The sequence below is a fragment of the Sinohyriopsis cumingii genome, chromosome 18 (genome assembly GCF_028554795.1).
Source record: "Sinohyriopsis cumingii isolate HCF-2022 chromosome 18, ASM2855479v2, whole genome shotgun sequence".
In the NCBI taxonomy this organism is placed as follows: Eukaryota; Metazoa; Mollusca; class Bivalvia; order Unionida; family Unionidae; genus Sinohyriopsis; species Sinohyriopsis cumingii.
In genome coordinates, this window is record NC_142978.1 from 51,045,665 (window position 1) to 51,068,234 (window position 22,570).

At 36.6% G+C, this 22,570-nt stretch overlaps 1 pseudogene; it reads right to left on the reverse strand.

The window, feature by feature from the left end:
• Positions 1-1,550: 1,550 nt before the first annotated feature.
• LOC149776627 (histone-binding protein RBBP4 pseudogene) lies at positions 1,551-22,361 on the reverse strand (annotated as a pseudogene).
• Between the last annotated feature and the right edge of the window lie 209 nt (positions 22,362-22,570).

Here is a 22,570-nt window from a genome sequence, read left to right on the forward strand (position 1 = left end):
AACTGTCCTAATGATAACATATGAGGAGCCGTTAAATATGGTACCATGTGGAGCCTTTAAATATGGTTCCATGTGGATTAGATATGGTACCATGTGGAACCGTTAAATTTGGTGCCACGTGGAGCTGTTAAATATGGTAGAATGTAGAGCAATTAAATGTGGTCCCATGTAGAGCTTTAAAATATGTTGCCAAGTGGAGCCGTTGAATATAGTGCCATGTGGAGCTGTTAAATATGGTGCCCATTCTAAATTTTGGTGGCCATAAGTACAGTTAGGAGTAGCGTTGGATATAAAGGAGATGTTATTAAAATGGTTTAAAGTAAGTTAAAATAAAGCATTAAGATAGAATCAAGTCTCCTGGAGAGTTGCTTGCAAGTTTACAGATGAATTGGTATATATATATATATATATATATATATATATATATATATATATATATATATATATATATATATATATATATATAGTCGATTGATCTAATTCCTGCTCAAGATCAGTCTCTGGGAATCTATTAAACTTATTAAATTGTGTTCACATTACTTATTTATTCAATTTATTCAAATTGTTTATTGGAATAACTCATGTGCTCATTGACTGTCGGATTCGGACATTACTTTAGATTTTGAGAATTCATTCAAAGACACTTTACATCACATGATTGATATACCAGGATATTCAAAACTGCTGCCATATCAGGTGAGTTAAGACAACTTAATTCATTGTGAGCATTCTATATTCTTGGACAAAGTAAAAGAACATTTTGGATTATTTCGAGCACACCTCCCCGCTGCTCTGTACCCTACACTGGCTATCCCTTCGATCCAGAATCAAACACAAAATTTGTTCTCTGTGCTACAATCCTCCTTGTATGTTTTACTATTATTTAATAAGGCGGCATTTTCTGTAAGTAATGGCGATGGTAATTACTCTATGACGACTACAACAATAATTAGATAAATAATTATATTGCTACAACAACAACATTGATACTACTGCCACCACTACTACAATTCTAATAACAGCAGCAACTACTAATGCTACCATTACTAACTGTGCTTGTAAAACATATCACCATTCTCATTTGTTTTGTCCAACTCTAGGTATCAAAATATTTAACAGAAAAAAAGTGAGACCAACATTTTAAGTAAAATCTACTAGTTATTTTTTCCTATACTACAATGGGAAAATTCATGAGAAACTTAAAATAGTGTGAATTGAATTCTAAATAATCCTGTATGTCTTATCACGATCCCAAAACTACATTATCTCTAATGAATTCCAATAGCTTATGTAGTTTCAATGACTTGCTATACATAAATAGGTAAAACAAATTCCTGTATTAACTATGTGCCACTAAATGAAGACTTATATACAAACGTGAAAACAATCTTCTCTTAGGAAGTTATTACAAGGAGACCAATTGTTCAACCTCTGCGCGTAAAAAGCTTTAAAATGTCAGTTATTTTGTAAACTAAATAAAATGTATCTACATGGTTGTCTTCAAAGAGTTGCAATTGGTAATACATTATGCAAGAATGAAAAGTAGTTTTTCAATTCGCAGCGTTCAAAACTTGTTTATGATAATCATGTTCAGCAATTTGCCAGATTTGCACGATGTTATCTTCTGCCAGGGTTCATTTGGATTCCATGAGAAGTCAAAGGTCTCGGCTGTGTGTTCGCAATAAATGAACTTCATCTCTGTTGGATCGCCTTCAGCACCTTCTGCCGATCGTTCCTCTCCAAGTAGGCTTATATGACAGACATAGAGCCTTTTGCCTATGCCACTATATTCCAGGATATTCTCATTGTGAGGGGACCACTGGACCTTTAAGGGTACATCTTTATGGAACTTGAAAGAGAATAGCGTCCATTTCAAATTCCTTAGCTCCCACAATGCAATAGTCTCATCCGCAGATCCAGTGACCAGAATAAACTAGTAATACGGATTAAAGGCAAGGCAGTGGACCTCAGCAGCGTGGGCATAAACAATGCGACTGGTGTTATTTGAGCGAGTGTCCCAGATCATAAGCTTCTCGTCATCAGCCACAGACCCAAACACACTTTGGTAGAAGGGATGCCATGCCACATCATTCACACCTGGTGTATGCTCTGTAAAAAATGGTAATCGCATCAATAACTCCTGCTTCCGTGGGCATGGAATTGATATCCCATAAACACATGGTGTGGTCACATGAAGCACTAATTAGATGACCTTTCAGAACGGGATTCCATGACATAAGCAGCAGAGGGGGTGAACAGACCTTTGCCTGAAAGGCGTCGAAACGTCGAAAATAAACCCTCCTACGAACGATTGAAAAATAAAAAGCGTCGACAGAGTTTAAAAAAAGCGTCGACACTTTACTGAGAAGAATCTCGGAATTTTTCTAATTAATATTACTCTATTGTCGTTGGTGATTTTTTCTAGTTTATTATGCATTCTGTTTACGCAATTACGCCTTCACTGAGGTCATCACCCCCTCTGCTGCTATAATTAAATCATTATTTTATAATAAAATGGTACATCCGGAATCTCATACTGCAAGAATAGCTCGAGAACGATTAGAAGCAATCAAAAAATTTCTTCCTGTTAGAGATTCATTCAGAAAAAATCTACAAGCGCAGCAAGAAGCACAAGTTGAGTATGAAGAAGAAACTAAAAAACTGTTTAAGCCCGTCACTGCAGCTACTGAAAAGGTTACAACAGTCATCAAAGAGGATCTTCTTCCGGTATTAAAACAAACAGCGGAACAAACCGAAAAAATAGCAAGAAGAACTAAACAAACAAAGAAGATTTTACGAGATCTTCCACCTGACATAGCCAGGGAAATAGCTGCCGCTCAACCTCCACATGTCGGTGAAGAAATACTTGAAGGTATTGGAAAACTTCGTACTGAAGTCGCCGACGTGAGAGAAGAACTTACATCTGAACCCAAACCAGTAGAAGAAAACTTAGAATTGATTGCAAAATTTAGGGAAGGAGTTATTGAAGAAATTAGAAATACTAAAGAAGAACGATTACCCAAGGCAATATTAAATATCATATTTAATAAATCTAGTATTTTAAAACCCCGTCATGAAAAAGTAAATGATGATAATCTCATTAGATGGATATATCGCGTATATTACAACAAAAAACAAGCTAGAGGTTCAGAATACGAAAGTCTTAGTAGAGAAATAAAAAGACTTTATAGAAAGAGCCTGAAACAACGAGAACAACTCTCCCAGTATCAGCTTCCTCCACCTTTACGTAAAATAATTTCTGCTCCGACAATGACATTTACACCGATAGATTCACCACGTGGATTTCAAAAAAGTGACCCCCCGGTCGCCACTGAAGTACTTTCTCCGGTAATGCAACCACCAGTATTTAAAACACCTCAAGATGAACCTAAAACAGGATCTGGTTTATGTCCTGATAATATCATTAATGATGTGTCACGGTTAGAGGTTCTTATAGGGGGAAAACGTGCCGGAAATAATTCACCAGAAATAATTAATGAAGCAGCTGATATTTGCCGGCGATTATCACTGGACAACAAATTTTTACAAAAGTCATGTTACTGAAATAAAATTAGTCAATTCTTATCAATTTTTATGTGCTGAACACGAATATGACAGTCAAATTGCAAAATTGGCTCTAGTTTTTTTGTAATCTGCAAGAAATTAATGTTTACATAACGAAATGCATTCCAATAGTAAAAGGTCAACTGTAATAGCCTACCTATAAAAAATCAAGTCATTGACTACATCTTAGATTTCTTCGCCTGTCTCTTGTACAGCTGTTCGGGAGCATCTCTGAGGAGTGTCCAGCAGTAGTCAGCCAGCATTGTAGTGGACCATTTTCCCTGGTATCTTTGTTCCATTGTTGCGATATCTTGATGAAAACGTTCGCCGTGTTCATCACTAACAATACCACAGTTGCTAGGAAAGAAATCCAAATGGGAATGAAGGAAGTGAATCTTTAGAGACATATTGCAGCCAAGTTTCTTATACTTCATCAACATGTCTTCTACTAGTTCCTTATAGTTTTCTGCCCTAACATTTCCGAGGAAGTTTGTAGAAACTAGGCGAAAAGCATTCCATGCTTGTTTCGCGTCACCTTCCAGCAAGTTGTTGAACCGGTCATCTTTGAAAAGCTCTCGAATCTGAGGACCCACAAAAACTCCCTCTTTAATCTTTGCTTCGCTGAGTCGAGGGAATTTTTCATGCAGGTATCGGAATGCTGGCAAAGTCCGGTCAATGGCTTTCACGAAGTTCTTCATCAAACCTAGTTTGATGTGAAGGGGTGGTAGCAAGATTTTCTGAGCCTCAACCAGAGCTGGGTGTTGGATATTCTTCTCTCCAATGGCTACATTCTGCCTGTGAGTCCATTCCTTCCTCATGTAGTGAATTTCCCTTGCTCGGCTATCCCACTCGCATAAGAAACACATGTATTTTGTATATCCTTGCTGCAGTCCCATTAAAAGGGCAACTACCTTCAAATCACCACAGAGGTGCCAGCTGTACTTGTTATACTCAATGGAATTCAGTAGCTGCCTTAAGTTATCGTATGTCTCTTTCATGTGGACAGCATACGCTACTGGAATAGATGGAAGAATGTTTCCATTGTGCAAAAGCACAGCCTTGAGACTCAGTTTCGAAGAGTCCACAAATAGTCTCCATTCTTGTGGGTCATGAGTGATTTTTAAAGCATTCATGAGGCCCTCAGTATCGGAACAGAATATCAGATTACTTTCCTTTCTGAAGAAAGGCTCCAATTGCTGGTGGCGCTTTCGATATGCAGTAATTGTGACATCTTCTTCTAGAAGATTCCATTGTTGGAGTCTTGATCCTAGCAATTCTGCCTTGTTCTTTGATAAGTCCAAATCACGAATCAGGTCATTTAGTTCTTCCTGTGTTATTCTGTGTGGGGTTGATGATGCACCACAGTGAAAATCTGGATCACTGCATGCTGATGGACCAGGAGAAGAACAGGTCGACTCACCTTTGTCTTCGTCAGATGAATCAAGAGAATATTCTGCTGGAGGTTCTGGAATAGGAAGTCCCTCACCATGTGGAACTGGTCTCAATGCAGACGGAATGTTTGGGTAGACTATTCTCGACTTCTTTCGCTTCGTTATTCCGCCGGAAAGAGGAGGAACCAAGCAGAAGTAACAGTCATTTAGGTGGTTGCTTGGCTCTCTCCACACCATTGGGACTGCAAACGGCATTGATGACCTTTTGCAATTCAACCACTGTGAAAGCTGTGTTGTACATGTAGCACAGCATATATGCGGAGCCCAAGGCTTGTCTTGGTCACCAACCTTGCATCCGAAGTAAAGATGATATGCCTTCTTCACTTGAGAATTGATACTTTTCTTCTGGTTGGCAAATGTCACTTCCCCACAAATATAGCAAAAATTGTCCGCGGTATTAACACACTTTCGAGGCATTACTGTTCTTTATTGTACGTAAATGGATAAAATAATAAGTTTTATGTAACAGTAGCTTGAACTGTCTCGCACAACGTCTAAAATATTTTAAATGCTGAACCTATCTGATTGGGCTTTATATAGTACACTGCTTACGTCGGCTTCAGCAGCCGCCTGGCATTAGTATAATAGGCCTACACATGTATAGTACACTGCTGACGTCAACTTACTTCAGCAGCCGCATGGCATTAGTATTGCATTGCATCAGAAAATGATGCAATCAACTGTGGATGATGTGAGCATGATGGTATTATGCAATGTTACATCATTATTCCGGATGTTGCTGCAGTCCTACTGGAGAAATTTACACAGTGAAACATAGAAAATGAGGTATATGAATATCTTCAAAACGAGAGCCAATACAAATTTTTCACGGTTATATTCGTGTTCGGCACACCAAAATACTACAGATTAGGGCCTTTTCAAGTCAGTAATGATTTCACTGTTGACCAGTGTTATTTCAAGGTGGTATCATGGATATTGGCGTTTACCGAGAGCTTATTGATGAGCTCGTTGATGATTAGTCACCGCGATTAGATAAATGGTAAATAAAATAAGATGATCATACACAATAATCATCGTAAATCCGTATCGGTCAGAGCGGTGAACTCACGATTACCAATCTACAGAGCTACTTACGGAGATGGACTTGGTGATGTTATTCAGGGATTATTTACAAGGATAGCTCCAAAAGCAGCACCTATTGCAAAACAATTATCGATGAAAGCTATCGATATTGTTCGTGATAAAGCTTCTGGTGCAATTATCAATGTTGCTGGTAAGGCATTCTCGGCGATCAAAGAAAGACTAGCACGATTATTGCGACGAAAACAACAACCACCTGTGAAACTGGCAAGTACTGAGGTGATGCCAGCAGACGTAAGTAAAATAATAAATCAAGTTGCAAATCAAAAACTAGCGGAATTATCTGAAGAAGCGGAAAAAAATATAACAGCAAATTTAATAGCAGGAAGCGGGCTTCGTCGACGATGATCATCATTTGGAAAAATGGTAATTATAATAAAAATGTTCAGGCGCGAATCAGACCCAGCATTTGATATGGAGGCACCTGTCCTTAAGTATGAATCTATACGTGATTATCAGTTTTATTCTTATGACGCAATACAACCAAATCAGCGGGGGAGAATCGAATTACAGGTTCATGATACAAGTAGATATTTCTTGCCCGCTGAGGCGTTTATTGAAGTAGAAGGTAGACTTGTAACGAATGTTGTAGCTAATACGCCATATGCTGCTAATTTGCGTGTTGGTTTTGTCAACAACGGGATTATGGCGTTGTTTGATAGCGCCACATACATGATTGATGGAAAAAATATCGAATCGATTCAGAAGGATGTTGATGTTGCTACAACAATAATTGGTCTAGCGAGATATTCTGATGATTACACAAGATCAGCCGGTCCAACAATGATGTTTGCTAAAGATATTACCAACAACGCTGATGATGTTTAGTATATTAAAATACGGACACCACGAAACACTGCATCTGATCCACAACCAGTTGATTTTGAACACGCAGACAGACCAGCTGATGTTTTTGATATTATAGGAAGCGTTAATGCGACTTACAACCTAGGATTTGCAACACGCCGAGCAACGTTGTCAGGAAATGATAGAAATTTTTCATGTGCAATTCCACTATCTCACATCTTTGGATTTTGCAGAAATGTTAGAAAGGTCATCTTTGGAGCTAAACACACAATTGTGCTCGTAAGAAAAGGTGATGATAATGATGCAATCTGGCGAGGTGCTGGTGTTGCTGATGGTAAAGTAAATATATCAAAACTTTCACTGTGGATGCCAGTAATGACTCCATCTATTACTGAGGAACAAAAATTACTTTCTTTTATGGATCAAGGCGGTAAATCATTGCTATCATGGTTAACAGTAACCACAGATGCTATTCAAAGTAATGTTAATGGTTTATTTACATGGCATATAGCATCACAACAGGGTGTTTCTTCACCACGACATATTTTTATTGCGCTGCAAAATAATAACCGAACGAATAATCAAGAACATTCACATATGATATTTGACAATCTTGGAGTTAATGAAGTTTTCTTACGGATAAATGGACATCAAGAACCAGCCGAGGATATATTGTTAAATTTTGATCAAAATCATGTAGCGCGCATATCATCGTTTAATGTCATTCATGGGACGTGATCAAAATATAGATACTGGTTTGCAAATATCACAATTAGATTTTACAAGTCTATATCCGATTTATTATTTTTCGCTGGAGCATCTTGATTTATCCAAACAATCTGTCGTTGATATACACTTTCGAGCTCGTGTTACTAATCCACCAGGTGCTGGTGACTTCTACAGAGCAATCGCGGTCATACTTAGCGATAAAGCCATGTTACTTGAAGGTGGTAGTGGTCGAATGAGGGTCGTTGATGCACCGGTGGAAAATTTGTAATCGTATTATTTAGAAAAATATATTTTATATAAAAATGTCGTATGGTCATGTTAATGTTACTCTGACTCCTGGTCAGGTCAAAAAACTTCAATCAAAAACCACCAACAAATGTGGAACTAAAATATCACTAAAACGAGATCAAATTGGTGGTGGTCCAAACAAATTATCGTTGACAAATAATCAGATTAAACATTTCAATAAAGTCCTGGAATCAAAAACTGGAGTTCAATTTCATCTTTCCCCGAGCGCCATCAAAGACATGGTTAAAACCGGTGGCATATTTCCACTTCTTGCGGCTATACCAGCATTAATAGCTGCTGCTGCTCCAGCCGTAGCAAAAGCAGCCGCGTTAGGTGCTGTTGGAACAGCTGCTGGAATGGCTCTAAAGAAAGCAACAGGGCAAGGATACAAAAAAGGGACGCGGCTTAAGATTGCCAGGATCTCGTTGGGGAAAGGGTCTGAGGCTTCCACGTTAGACGCTCCAGCATCAAATTTTGATTTACTTGATGCTGCTAAACGATTAAAAATAAAAAACTTCAGAGGTGTTTTCATGCGAGATCAATTACCAAAACAACCAAACAAACTAGAAACAGGTATTATTAATCTCGATGAACGTTCTGGACCTGGTACTCATTGGGTATCATACGCGGTTGATCCACGTGGAATCGTTTATTTTGATTCGTACGGGTTAGCTCCACCAGTTGAATTTATCAAGTATGTCGCACCACTCCACGCGAAAGTTTGGTATTCAACGTTACCCACACAAATAATGACAGATCCACCAATATGCGGCCGTGAAGTAATTAATGTACTTAACGCTATATCAAAATCATCCAAACCGCCACATAAAATCGTGCATGATTATACAAGCAACCGATTCGTTGCGCGTAAAGTGTTTTAAACAACAGGTCTTATTATAATGGTTGATATTTACGGAAGAAGATCCTCACGTGTTAAGAGAGCATCCGGCGACGTTGATTTGTCAAAGTACGCGACTAAGGATGACCTCGCTGACGTTATGAACCTGGCTGGAGTTGACCCAGATGAGGTTGTTATTTTTCAAGATCGACATGGTAAACTAAAAACAAGCAATATCAAATGGACTGATATAATCCGACGAGTACTTGGTACAGTTACGGATAATATACCCGTGTTTACTGACAGCGGCAGAATCAGGGATTCAAGTATGTCACTTAAAACCATCAGAGATGAAATTGCAAAAAGTGTTGCTAATCGCGTAAAAAATACCGGTGACGTAATGACAGGTGAACTTAGCATGAACGGAAATAAAATAGTAGTTTTAAGAGATCCAACATCCGACGAAGACGCAGCAACAAAAAAATACGTCGACACCGTAGACGGTAAATTATCCACGTTACGGGCCGAGTATGATGTTCACGTAGGCGCTTTTGGAAGATTTCGAAGAAATTTTCAAAAAACCGATGATGCCGTAGATGAATTCTTCGGCACTCCGCACGCCATTGACATGAAACTCGTTGATATCAAAACTAACCTGGACACGATTAAACAAACACAGCAAGACATCGTAGCGGGGATTCCTGAGGTCGTCAATAAAATCAATCTGATTAAAATCCCAGCCGGAATAACTCCCGGACATATCACGAACATCGTATACACGGTATCATTGGGATTTGCAACATGGTCGCAGCAAAATAATACTATCAAATATACCGCAACAGTCACTGGCGTGTACAGGTTGTCCGTGTTCAGTGCTGCGCGATTTGAGATCTTCACAACGTATCCATGGCGTCATTCCACCGACAGGTTTTCCGGGGTTGCATCTGTTATATTAAATAACGGAACTGAAGAAGTATTTATTCTGGAAGCAGCTGATGAGAAATTAACCGCAACATCTTACTGGTGGTGTTTGGAATTTGTAGCTGAAACACCTCAATTGGTTACTGCATAAAAATATATGGACTGTGCACAATACAGGTACAATCAAGCGCGTGAATGGCAGGCGGCGCTAAAAGATCAAGTCGAACAATACACAGCAAAAGTAAAAAAATACCGACGACGATTAGTTATCGTCGACGTGATTGTTTATTCAGTATCCGCTGTTGTTGCTGGAGCTGGAATAATATTATCCACGGTAACAATGATGGCACCAGTAGCTGTAACTATTTGTATTTCAGCAGCAACAACGATTGCAGGTGTACTTAATATCATTGCAAAAAAAATATGTACTTGCACGAATGAAAAATTATCCGATTTCATAATAAAATTACACACAGCGACGGTAGCATACTCGAAATTGTCCTCGTTGTTATCAGCAAGTCTCAGTGATGGAATTATATCTGATTTCGAGTTTTCAATGATAACTAAAATATACGACGAAGGTGTCGGTATTAAAGATACAAGTATTAATAATGACGGAATTACTCCAGCAGATCGTGACTAACACAACCCCGCACAAGACAACGATGATCTCGGTAAGTTCAACTAATCCTGAATTTAATATCAATTTTCCAACTGCAATTCACGCTAATGAAATTGCACTAGCGCAATTACGGGTATATTACAGCTGGCCAAATATCAAATCAAAATCATTTAATGGTACACCAGCAAATAATTCGCTCGTATTTGCTAATAAAAACAAACCCGATGGAACACCTGACTGGGTTGTTGTTGGAATACCCACTGGTAGTTATGAGATCGAGGAGATCAATGATGAATTTCAACGTAGAATAAAATCAATAACAGGAAAGGAAGCAAAAATATCGATTAATATTCATGAGCCGACGCTGTCCTCGACGATAGAGATACATTCTCCTGATTATGCCGTTGATATTCATCAATCTTCAATCAGATCCGTACTAGGTTGGCCTGATGTTCCCCCGGTACATGAAGGACCACCAGAACCAAAATTAATTGAATTTCTTACTGACGAAGCTAGTTTTATAACAACTCCAGAATACCGAGATTCGTATCCATGGGGGTGGGTGGGTAATTTTTATGCTTTGATAGATGGTAAAAAATATCCTATGACACCGTTTCCTATCTATGGTTTTGATGAAAAAACTTCAACTGTCATCGTTTATGAAGGATATCTCAGATTACATGCTAACAAAATTAGAATTGAATACACAACTACATTAACGATACTAGCACAGTTGTTTAAAAACTATATCCTGGAGTATCCTAATGACGATCTAAAACATCAGATCATTGTAACGATACAACATTTAAATCAAATTGTATTAGATCTTAAATATTTTAATCAGAGAGTTATTGAGATAGTAAATACTAATGATTATATAGGTACGAGAGAAAAAAATAGTGTCAAACAAGCATATATTGATCATTATAAAATAACTGAAGCAGAATTATTAAAATTTACACTACCAGTATTTGAAACCGACGAATTAAGAAAAACGCTCAACGATCTTATCACGGAAAGTTTTCCTAAAATACTTAATGCGTGGAGAAAAATAGCCCAACTAGCAACTGTTCTTAGATATAATAATGATCCACTCGGCGGTGGAAGACACGTATCTCCGGGAATCGTTAATATAACATCGACAATCGCGGTTAATCTAGTTTGTGACGTAATAGAAGGCAGTTATCAAATAGATCTTGGAAAATCAAATCAAGCTCAACAAGGATATATTTTATATACATTTACACCACAAGTTCCCCCTGGGGATTTGATCGTGCAAGTACCAACCAATCCTGTTTATTTACGCACGCATAATCAGTATTTGTCACGAATAAATTTCAAACTCACAGACCACCTTAATCGCTTAATTGACCTACGTGGAGAAGAGCTTGCGATAAATTTATATGTGAAATCGTAGATCTTTGATCAAGAATCTTCGATTCCAAATTAATCCATTAAATATATATAATGTACCAGCACGTGAGGGTTTTTATACATGACAAAGAAGCACTGAAAACGCCATCAGAAAAGCGTTTTCACAAAATACAGAACAATTTAACGTTAATTTAGTTATTGATGAATACGGAAGCGATGATTTCTTATTAACACAAGAACAGTTAGATGAACTCCGTCGAGAACATATTATCGAGATCATTTGTGACAGAGATCAGGCACACTCCTGTATTAAAGTCGATCAACTTAAAAAAATAATAAATAAATAAAAATATTGGTGCAAAATATATCTGATGAGGTAACTGTGTTGAAAAATTCATCTTTTTTGAATATTTTATTTTTTTTTTCTGAAAATTTGATCATTTCACATAAATCTGAGTCATCAACTAACACATCAAATTCAGAATAAATAATAATAATTCAGAAATAAATATAATAATTCAGAAAAAATAATAAATCTCTAACCCATCAAAATTATAAATTTGATCATTTCACATAAATCTGAGTACCAACTAGCCCATCAGAATTATAAATTTGATCATTTCACATAAGTCTGAGTACCAACTAACCCATCAAAATTACAAATTTGATCATTTCACATAAGTCTGAGTACAACTAACCCATCAAAATTATGAAATTTATTAGTTTGCATGATTCTGAGTACCAAGTAGCCCATCAAAATTATGAAATAAATAATAATTCAGAATAAATAATAATAATTCAGAATAAATAATAATTCGGAATAAATAATAATTCAGAATAAATAATAAATCTAAGTACCAACTAACGCATCAAAATAACAAATTTGATTGATTTGCATAAATCTAAGTACCAACTAACCCATCAGAATTATAAATTTGATTGATTTGCATAAATCTGAGTACCAACTAACCCATCAAAATTATGAAATTTATTAGTTTGCATGATTCTGAGTACCAAGCAGCCCATCAAAATTATGAATTAAATAATAATTCAGAATAAATAATAATAATTCAGAATAAATAATAATAATTCAGAATAAATAATAATAATTCAGAATAAATAATAAATCTAAGTACCAACTAACCCATCAAAATTACAAATTTGATCATTTCACATAAGTCTGAGTACCAACTAACCCATCAGAATTATAAATTTGATTGATTTGCATAAATCTGAGTACCAACTAACCCATCAAATTCAGAAATAAATAATAATTCAGAATAAATAATAATAATTCAGAATAATAATAATAATTCAGAATAAATAATAATAATTCAGAATAAATAATAATAATTCAGAAATAAATAATAATTCAGAAATAAATATAATAATTCAGAAATAAATAATAATTCAGAAATAAATATAATAATTCAGAAAAAATAATAATAATTCAGAATAAATAATAAATCTAGGTACCAACTAACCCATCAAAATTGCAAAATTGATCGATTTGCATAAATCTGAGTACCAACCAACCCATAAAAATTGTAAAATCGATCATTTTACATAAATCTAAGTACCAACTAACCCATCAAAATTGCAAAATAAATAATAATTCAGAATAAATAATAATTCAGAATAAATATAATCTCAGAATAAATAATAATTCAGAATAAATAATAATTCAGAATAAATAATAATTCAGAATAAAAAATAATTCAGAATAAATATAATCTCAGAATAAATATAATCTCAGAATAAATATAATCTCAGAATAAATAATAATTCAGAATAAATATAATCTCAGAATAAATATAATCTCAGAATAAATATAATCTCAAAATAAATAATAATTCAGAATAAATAATAATTCAGAATAAATAATAATTCAGAATAAATATGATCTACACGTGGTCAGGCCAGTCATTTTCATTTTCATTTTGGATCGTTTCACCAACTAGGTTACTCGCTAACATAAGTTTTCTCAATAGTCTTATGCGAGTACTAATTGTTTTCTTTTCCTCGTACTCGTGGGATAACAACGATCTAATTCTTTCTACGGCGGCAGAGAGGGGAATGAATTCCTTCACCTGATTATCTTCTACGGTAGCTAGCGACTGAAACATTGCCGCCTGAATCCGTTTCATGAGCTTGTATTCAGATGATAGTGTGTGTATTCCCTGGTTTTTACGTTCTTGTAAAATCTCAAAATCAGAAACTATTTTTTCAGGATTTAGTTCATTAGATATATTAACTCCGTTTTCCTCTAGCATTTTGATAGCAACAATTACATCATTGATATTTTCATGGTTCATTATTTAGTATATAAATCTTTAAAATAAAAAAAAAATTATCCCTAGAACCCCTATCGAGTCTTTAGCGAGTTCGTCGGGATGTTTCAAGGACAACAATGAATGAGGAGCTCCTATCGAGTGTATTAGCGAGCTCAGATTATGAATGAAGAGCCCCTATCGAGTGTATTAGCGAGCTCAGATTATGCATTGGACGGCACAAACATATAACTTAATTAAGGAAATGAATATATACAATGAATGAAGGACGGCACAAACATATATTATGAATGAACCTCTATTTGAGTCTTTTAGCAGGTTCATTAAGTATGCAATGAATGAAATGAAATGAATGAATGAAGAGGCCATTTTCTCCGCTGAGAACCCACCAAATAATCAACCCGTGGGTGGTACAAAACATGTATCAACCACCAGTTGATATATGGGTGGTGTTTCTCGCGGAGAGAGGCTGGCGGTGCCCCAATTAATTATAAAAATCGCTAATATGCGTAACCACCCGACCAATTGTCAGTCATGGGATTCGATCCTGGACCGCGAGCGTCACAGTCCAATACCATACTGTTCGAGCTATCGAACCTTGTTACGAACATATGTTTCGGAAGTTAATATATAGCTAAGGAACCAATACAATTCTGAGTTCAAGAAATACGCTTTCACCAAACAAGTTATTTATAAAAGCTGGATTATTTACTATACCACGCCATCTAACTGTTAGATGTTTTCATCCTTCCTATGACTATACGAGGTTTTCAATCCTCTCTATAACTGTTCTATGGAGAAATATATTTACGAGATTTCCCACTCGTAAATCTGTATCGTGGTCAAGGGAGTATTTAGTTGTTAATATTACTCGAACCACACACACACGTACACAATTTCTGCACTGAACAAGGAAAATGCAACTGATTTTTAATTCCTGCACGTATTTCTGTAATCGAGTAAATGCACGCAGGATCCCTGTGCTGTACTGTAGATCTAAAATTAACCCCACGATCGATACAGACTAGACGCTGGATTCTGCACTCAGTAAGCTGGAATATACATGACGGTTTTCTATAGTTTAGATGTAATGTTGCTGTCTATGTGTTGTGTTGTTCTAAATGTTTCATGAATATAACAGAAAAATACACGAACTGTATATTTTTGTAAGTTAGAAATCATAAACGGGTAGGCATCACAGACCTTGGATGTTGTATATGATTACCTCCCTTTCATGAGTCAAAAAATAAGTAGTGTATGGGGGAAATACTATGACATAAATTTTAAAAATTAATTCGAGGTGGTGATGATAGTTAACAATACTGAAAGGTGATTTTCTGTTTATATTTTTTCGAGAAAGATGTTTTATATATATTTTCTGCTACTTTTTGTACTGAATGCGGGTGAATATCAAAATATTTCGCAGCAGCACACATCGAACGAAATATAATTACTTCGCCAGTTTCTGTGTTTATGGAATTTACCGCCCTTCTAGAAACTGTCTTACATCTTCCTGTATTACCATGTGCATTATTCTCGCTGTGAGAGATAGCTTGTAAATTGGATAAATTATTGTTTTGAGGATTTCCATCAATATGATCAATAACAAGACGGTCATTGATCACTCCGAAGAAACATTCATACGTAAATCTATGACACAGATAATGTTTCTTTTCCCCCCCCGCATGTGAACATTAGATAACCAACATTAGTAATATAACCAACCAGTCTTTTTAACCTGCAGTGTCTGATGATACCATTAATATTTGATTCATAGTTTGTTATGACAGGATGTGGGATAAATATATTTTGCTCCATTATAATAATATTATTTGTTTAAATCATTGTTTGTCTGAAAATCTTGATATATAATCCTCCACTGATTTTATAGCGTTTTCACTATTATTATTTTTTTTGTCATAATATCTTTTAAGCTCTCTGAACCGTTTCCCCCCGCACCTTCCACATAATTTTGTTTTGCCTCGCACTCCAACACCACACTGCAGACATGGTATTGGTCCTAGACTCCCCCGCCGTATGCCCTGTAAGTGCATCCAACAAAATTCACCTCTACAGGATTTATTACAACGATTTACTGAACCCACCATGAGCCATTTGCATTGAGACATTGTATACATATATTCTTTATTTAAATATTTGTTTGATATATATGAACGAATTCGATAGATTATCCCGAATAAAACCCTCAGGTGGAAATAGATTTAATCTTGACAGAATATCCTCTGACTTACCGATGAAATATTTGGTTGATCCGAAAAATAAAGGTTTGATTAATAAAATTCACGACGCCAAGAAAGAATTTCACACAGATGGTGCATCTCATGTCTGGTCAACGTTCAAGATTATACGCAACGGCGCCATTAACGCTATGATGAACGACAAACGAGCAGCAACTATCATTAACTATCTTGATAATCGCAAGTATCTTTTCAGAATAAAATTCGTCGTGTTGACAGAAACAGATGATTGGATTATCCGTGACAAATATGATCCTGTCCACGGTAATAAAAAAACTGTCGTACTAAGTAGAAATTCCAAACCAAGTCTATTGACTGGCATTGACAAACCGTTTAATGAACGAGCATATCCTGTGACCGCGGTTATTTATGGAATCTATGTGATAAATGAAAAACCCAGCGTTGATAAACTATCACCGATGAAACTTTCAAAAATAAATTGTGTGGCTGAACGAGTAACAGAACATTTTACAAACGCGGCCCGTGGAAACGGCCTAACGGATAAAAGACGTAAAATAATAAACACGTGGGGAGATATGGTTAAAGATACCGGTGCGTCTATCGAAGATGTAGCTGGGTTAGGAAAAATATTAAAATTTCCAATAACCGTAGCGACGATAACAGGGGAGATTTTGTATGAATCAAAATATAAATCAAAAGGAGCCTCAATTACAATTATTGATCATAACACACACGCGTGGACTAACGCAGTAACAGTGTTTCCACGAAATCGAACTGTTAAATGTTATCCCGGAGGTATGTTTGATTTTATTAACGAAATAAGTAAAAACGATCCTGTGTCAGTATGGTTATTTCAGAGTTCTAACGACGAATCAGATATGAAATTTGATCAGTTTGTGAGACCAAATGGCGTTATTTATCGAACAGATCTTCTTCACGAGAAAATGAAAAACCTTGCACTGCAATATACTGATGACGCTGACGAATTGTTGAGCAGCTGTTTTACTGTTCCGTCAGTTGCGGCTCATTTTGCTAGGGAGAAAAATTCGTGGAAACCAACTCGGTTTGATTTTCTCAATGACATAGTATCTAGCTGCGTCCAATATGGACACGGCGGATTGTGGAATACTAAATACGATCACAGAGATGTTATTTCAGTTGATATGGTTGCGTGTTATCCCGGAAGTTTTCTTGGATACGGATATTGTTCTGTATATTTTGAGCGATTCGGTCATCCGACGCATGAAATGACGCGAGTATCGATAAATGGACCATTACCGGATTTTGACCTAACTGGATTCGCTCGTATCGAATCATTCGAAATGTCTAAAGGACTTCATCCAATTTGTTATGTTTGGTTTGGAAAACATTTTTCAGAAAAAATGTGGACACCAATAGTACTATTACGGTATATGCTTGATTATACGATATTAACACGGTTGATTGTAAGTGAAGCAATTATATCATATCGAAAACAAACCGAGGTTTGGTTACCACATTCGGACGAAACCGATTCGAAGGATCTTGGTAGAAAAATAATTGGCAAGTTTACACAAGGAGCAGCATATGATCACAGACGACATTGTGCAAGATTGATCATGGACGATACTGAGTTAGATTTTATAATCGTTGATACAATGAACAAGAACACGTTTATAAGTCGAGAAACAGTTTTTTTGTCAAATGGAAATAAATTAGGTACAATTGTGAGCTACATGGACGGTGAGTCACCTCAGTATACTCATTTAAGATCATCTATGCTCGCGTATGTTTCAATAAATCTATTATCGATGATAAATAAGGTTTCTACGCATGCCGTCAGAGTTGCTACTGATTCGTTTTATATAAATAAAAAACATTCAACACTGTTAGAAGGATTAAATATAGGCACTCATGCATCGTGGGGTTCGTGGAGAATAAAAAATGAATATATGCTCGATTATTCCGAATCCGCTGATGTTGCGGTTAAAGATATTTACTGTAAAAAATGTCAAACGTTGACAACTTCGTTGTTACCATCGGTATACGATCCAATAACTAGACATAAAACGGTTTATCTAAACGGACCTGGCGGTTCTGGTAAAACCACTCGAGCTATCGAACTATTTCAGAATTCAGATATGATTGTACTAACACCTACACATAGACTCGCGCGAGAGATGAAACAACGCGGTGTTAATTCCTGTACTTATCACAGCTTTTTTCGATGGAAGGGTGATGCATGGACATCTTTAAGGATGGGAGAGAAATACATTCCAAGGATCATAATATGGAATGAGATATGCACTGTACCGCTAGAAACATTAAAAACATTTCTTGATTGGTTGTTAACAAAAATACTGCCGTGATAATGTGCGGCGATCATGGTCAACCACCACCCGTAGCTGGACCATCTCCACATGATTGGCTAAAAAATTTCGTTGACCATGCTGAAGAAGTATCTGATGATCATAGAGCACTTGATGCAGCGTTGAAGGAATTTAAAAAATTAATCAGACTACAACCGAATAAAATTCAGTGTGAAATAATGCGTGAAATAATTTCAGAAACACCCATGAAAGACTTTCTGCAAACGTGGCGACCAAACGATTTGATAGTTGCAAGCAGAAAGATAGTTCGTGATAAACTTCAACGGGAATTGTTTCAGTTACAACGAGAAAAGTTTCCAACGTTGTCAGTTCCGTTATGTTATCGACCAGCAGATACGCGACGGCAAAATATCGACGTTGATATACCAGGAGAGTCAAAGAGGAAACAGAATCTTGTATTGAATGATACTGTTGCAGTTGATGTTGATGTTGTTGAAGATGCTCTACGTGCTGATAAATCCCCGTGGACGCTTGGATACGCGATGACGATTCATTCATCTCAGGGATTAACTATTACTGATACAGTTGTTTGGATCGTTGATGATCACATCGAATGGTCGAACTTGGTTTATCTCGCAGTGTCTCGAGTTAGAAAAATATCTCAATTGAGACGAATCGTCATGGACTCGTCAGTGATTAGTGATGACCTCGATGAATATCGAGGTGATATAATAAGAAAAAAATTATCTGGTTATGAACAGTGCGATAAAAAAAATAAACGCAATTTTGATCTTGATGTTGATTTTATTAACGCGCTGAAACAACAACAGAATAATCATTGCGCAAGTTGTAATTGTATAATGCTATGGCGGTATCTGAAAAATGATCCAAGACAATTTACCGTAGATAGAAAAAATAACAATCTTGGTCATACACGAGAAAATATAATGTTGACCTGTCTTGAATGTAATCGATGTAGAGGCGCTAGTGCTAGTTAAGTGATCGCGGTGGTAGTTGTGTATCCGTGGGGATTATTTGTAGTTGTTCACGTGTAAATCCACGTTGAGGAGCAGCTGAATCTAATCTGTAGATTGCAGGTCTACCTGAGGATCTTGTCACGGTGGATATTTTGTGTGTGGTAACACTCCAAATAGGATCAGTCGCTCTCGCTTTACTGCCTTCAAGTTCACCAGGCTCATATAAATTCCTGACTGTGACATCACCCAATATTTTCTGTTTTTCAACATCTTTTCGTTGTGTTGGTATATTTTTTTTCGTAATTGCGCTAGTGGGTTTCATGTTGGTTGTTCGAGTAATCTCGCTATTTAATGCAGCTATCACGTTTGGTAATCTTGCCACCCATTCACGAGATCTCGTATCCTGAATAAATTCCTTCGCGTACTGATATCCAAATAACCGCTCAGCAAGTGTTCGATTAAATCGCTCAACAATTGCCTGATCACGATGAATTGCAGTATGTCCTCGTCGTATTTTGGTATTATGTTGTTTCATCAACGATGATACTGGACCAAGAAATTCCTTGCCAGGATCAACCTGTAGTAGCTGTGGCCATCGTAGACCACCTTGTGATCCACCACCTCGTTGATAAATTCGTTTAAACGCGTCGGCTACCTCAGTTGCTGTTTTAGTCGTTAACGGTTCTGCATCTTTATATCTACTTGCAACATCAACAACAGTTAGCGCGTATTTGTACGTTTTTCTACGTACAGTATCATGTGGTAAAAACAGAATATCAGCTTGATGAACCTCATTAGGAACACTGACACTAAAATGAGCAAATCGAATTTGCTTAGGACGTGGTAGATAAATTTGCCATATTGCCTGCCTGGACAACCACGGTTTAGCAGTAGAATGTTTAACCGCTGCTGCATCAGCGAGTTTACTAATTGCTGCTTTACCCTTCCAGTATCCAACTGGTGAATAATAAATCGATTCCATTATTAATTACCAGCACCTAGCGCTAATTTACCTTTCATCGCGGATCTTACTAACCAACTAGCTAATGATTCTCTAATATTTTTATTTTTTATGGAATTTAACGCGTGAATTAATTTCACATCTGCAATATGTCTATCTTGTAGATTTTGACTTTTATAAGCTACATCATGAGCATGACAAGCTCGATCAATAGCGTTTATTGGTTCCTCGCCGGGTTTTGGTTGATCCTGATTATCAAGCCTGATATCGAGTCGAGTACCAGGACCGCAATAATTATATCCTGGTAGATGTTTTTCTCCGCTGTATTTAGCCCATGGAGCACCTGGAAACTTTGACATCAAATTAACAATATCACCACCGCGCCTGTTAGGTAAAAACGAAAATTTCTTTCTACCGCATATAGAACATTTTCCACCATACGCTATTTTTTTATTTTTTGTTATAACCGTGGCTAAATCAGTGGTTGGAGTTTTAACTTTACAGCGTAAGCAATATAAATTCATAGATATTTTATACAACATGGATATAATTGATTTCTCAGCGACAAGAAAACAAGAACCTGTCAAGCACCATCCTGCGTTACCAAATTCCATCAGAATGATAATAATAGGACCATCTGGAAGTGGAAAGACACAGTTGTTACTTAATCTTATAATGAGATGGTTAAAATGGGATAAATTATATTTGGTAGCCCCGTCAGTTGATGATCAGCGATGTTATAATGTACTTAAGGATTTTAATGAAAACGCTAACGACGTTATCGAGTTTATAACCGATATTGATGAAGCACCATCAGTTGATTCCATAGACGGACTTATTAATAATTTAGTTGTATACGACGATGTGATGCTGGACAAACAATCAAACCCAGCCAGGATTTTTTCTCGAGGTAGACATAAAAATACCGACGTTATTTATGTTACTCAACGATACACACAAATACCAAAAGTGATCAGAGATAATTGTAATATTTTAGTTGTGTTTAATGGCGTAGACACACATACGTTGCGAAATATTCATCAAACCTGGTGCAGCGGTGACATGGATATAATTAAATTCAGAAATTTCTTTTCACAAGCGCAAGCTACTCCGCATGGGTTTATAACAATAAATTTACACGATCCTAGAACAAGATATCGTATTGGACTTGATAAAATATTTGGATAAATTAATAGCAGCAGAGGGGGTGATGACCTCAGTGAAGGCGTAATTGCGTAAACAGCATGCATAATAAACTAGAAAAAATCACCAACGACAATGGAGTAATATTAATTAGAAAAATTCCGAGATTCTTCTCAGTAAAGTGTCGACGCTTTTTTAAAACTCTGTCGACGCTTTTTATTTTTCAATCGTTCGTAGGAGGGTTTATTTTCGACGTTTCGATGCCTTTCAAGCAAAGGTCTGTTCACCCCCTCTGCTGCTACATACCATACCCTTCTTTGTGATAGCCTTTCAGTATCAGTTCTGGACTACATGTGCCACTGGGATCAGGTTCAGATGGGTGCTTTGTGTAGTCAAATACCAATACCTCACTGTAAGCTGTCTTTGTTGTAATGATGCAGGGATTCTGTGACATGAAGCATGCTCTATTCACCTCACCTTCGTGGTTAATTTTCATCTCTATCCTAATCTCGCAACTAACCGATTAGTTGTAGTAATGGGGAACATACAACCGTGGAATTTCATAGGGCAACTGTTTACTAGCTATCATCAAGTAGTTTTGTTCATCCGAACTTGTGCGTGCCCGTAGTATTAATCTGTGTAAAGAGTAGTCGTCTATGTCTGGTATTGTGACATCGGGTAACCACTGTGCTGTGAGACTTGGCCATTCCAGTGCATGTCTTTCCACTAAGTCATCTCGAACAGGCTCGTCCGTTGTAAATATCATGTTTTACTCACAGCTCAAGATTGTTTCCTCTGCGTCGTGAGAACATTCTTATCTGTCCGTGATAGTTGTAAATTATAAATATTGCACGTTTCGGTTCAAAGAAAGAAAGTATCTCAGAATAAGTCGCTTTTTTCTAATGACAAGTTAACATGTGCATGGCCCTGAAGTGTAAATCTCAGGAATGGCAATTACTAAAATATCAATGCAGA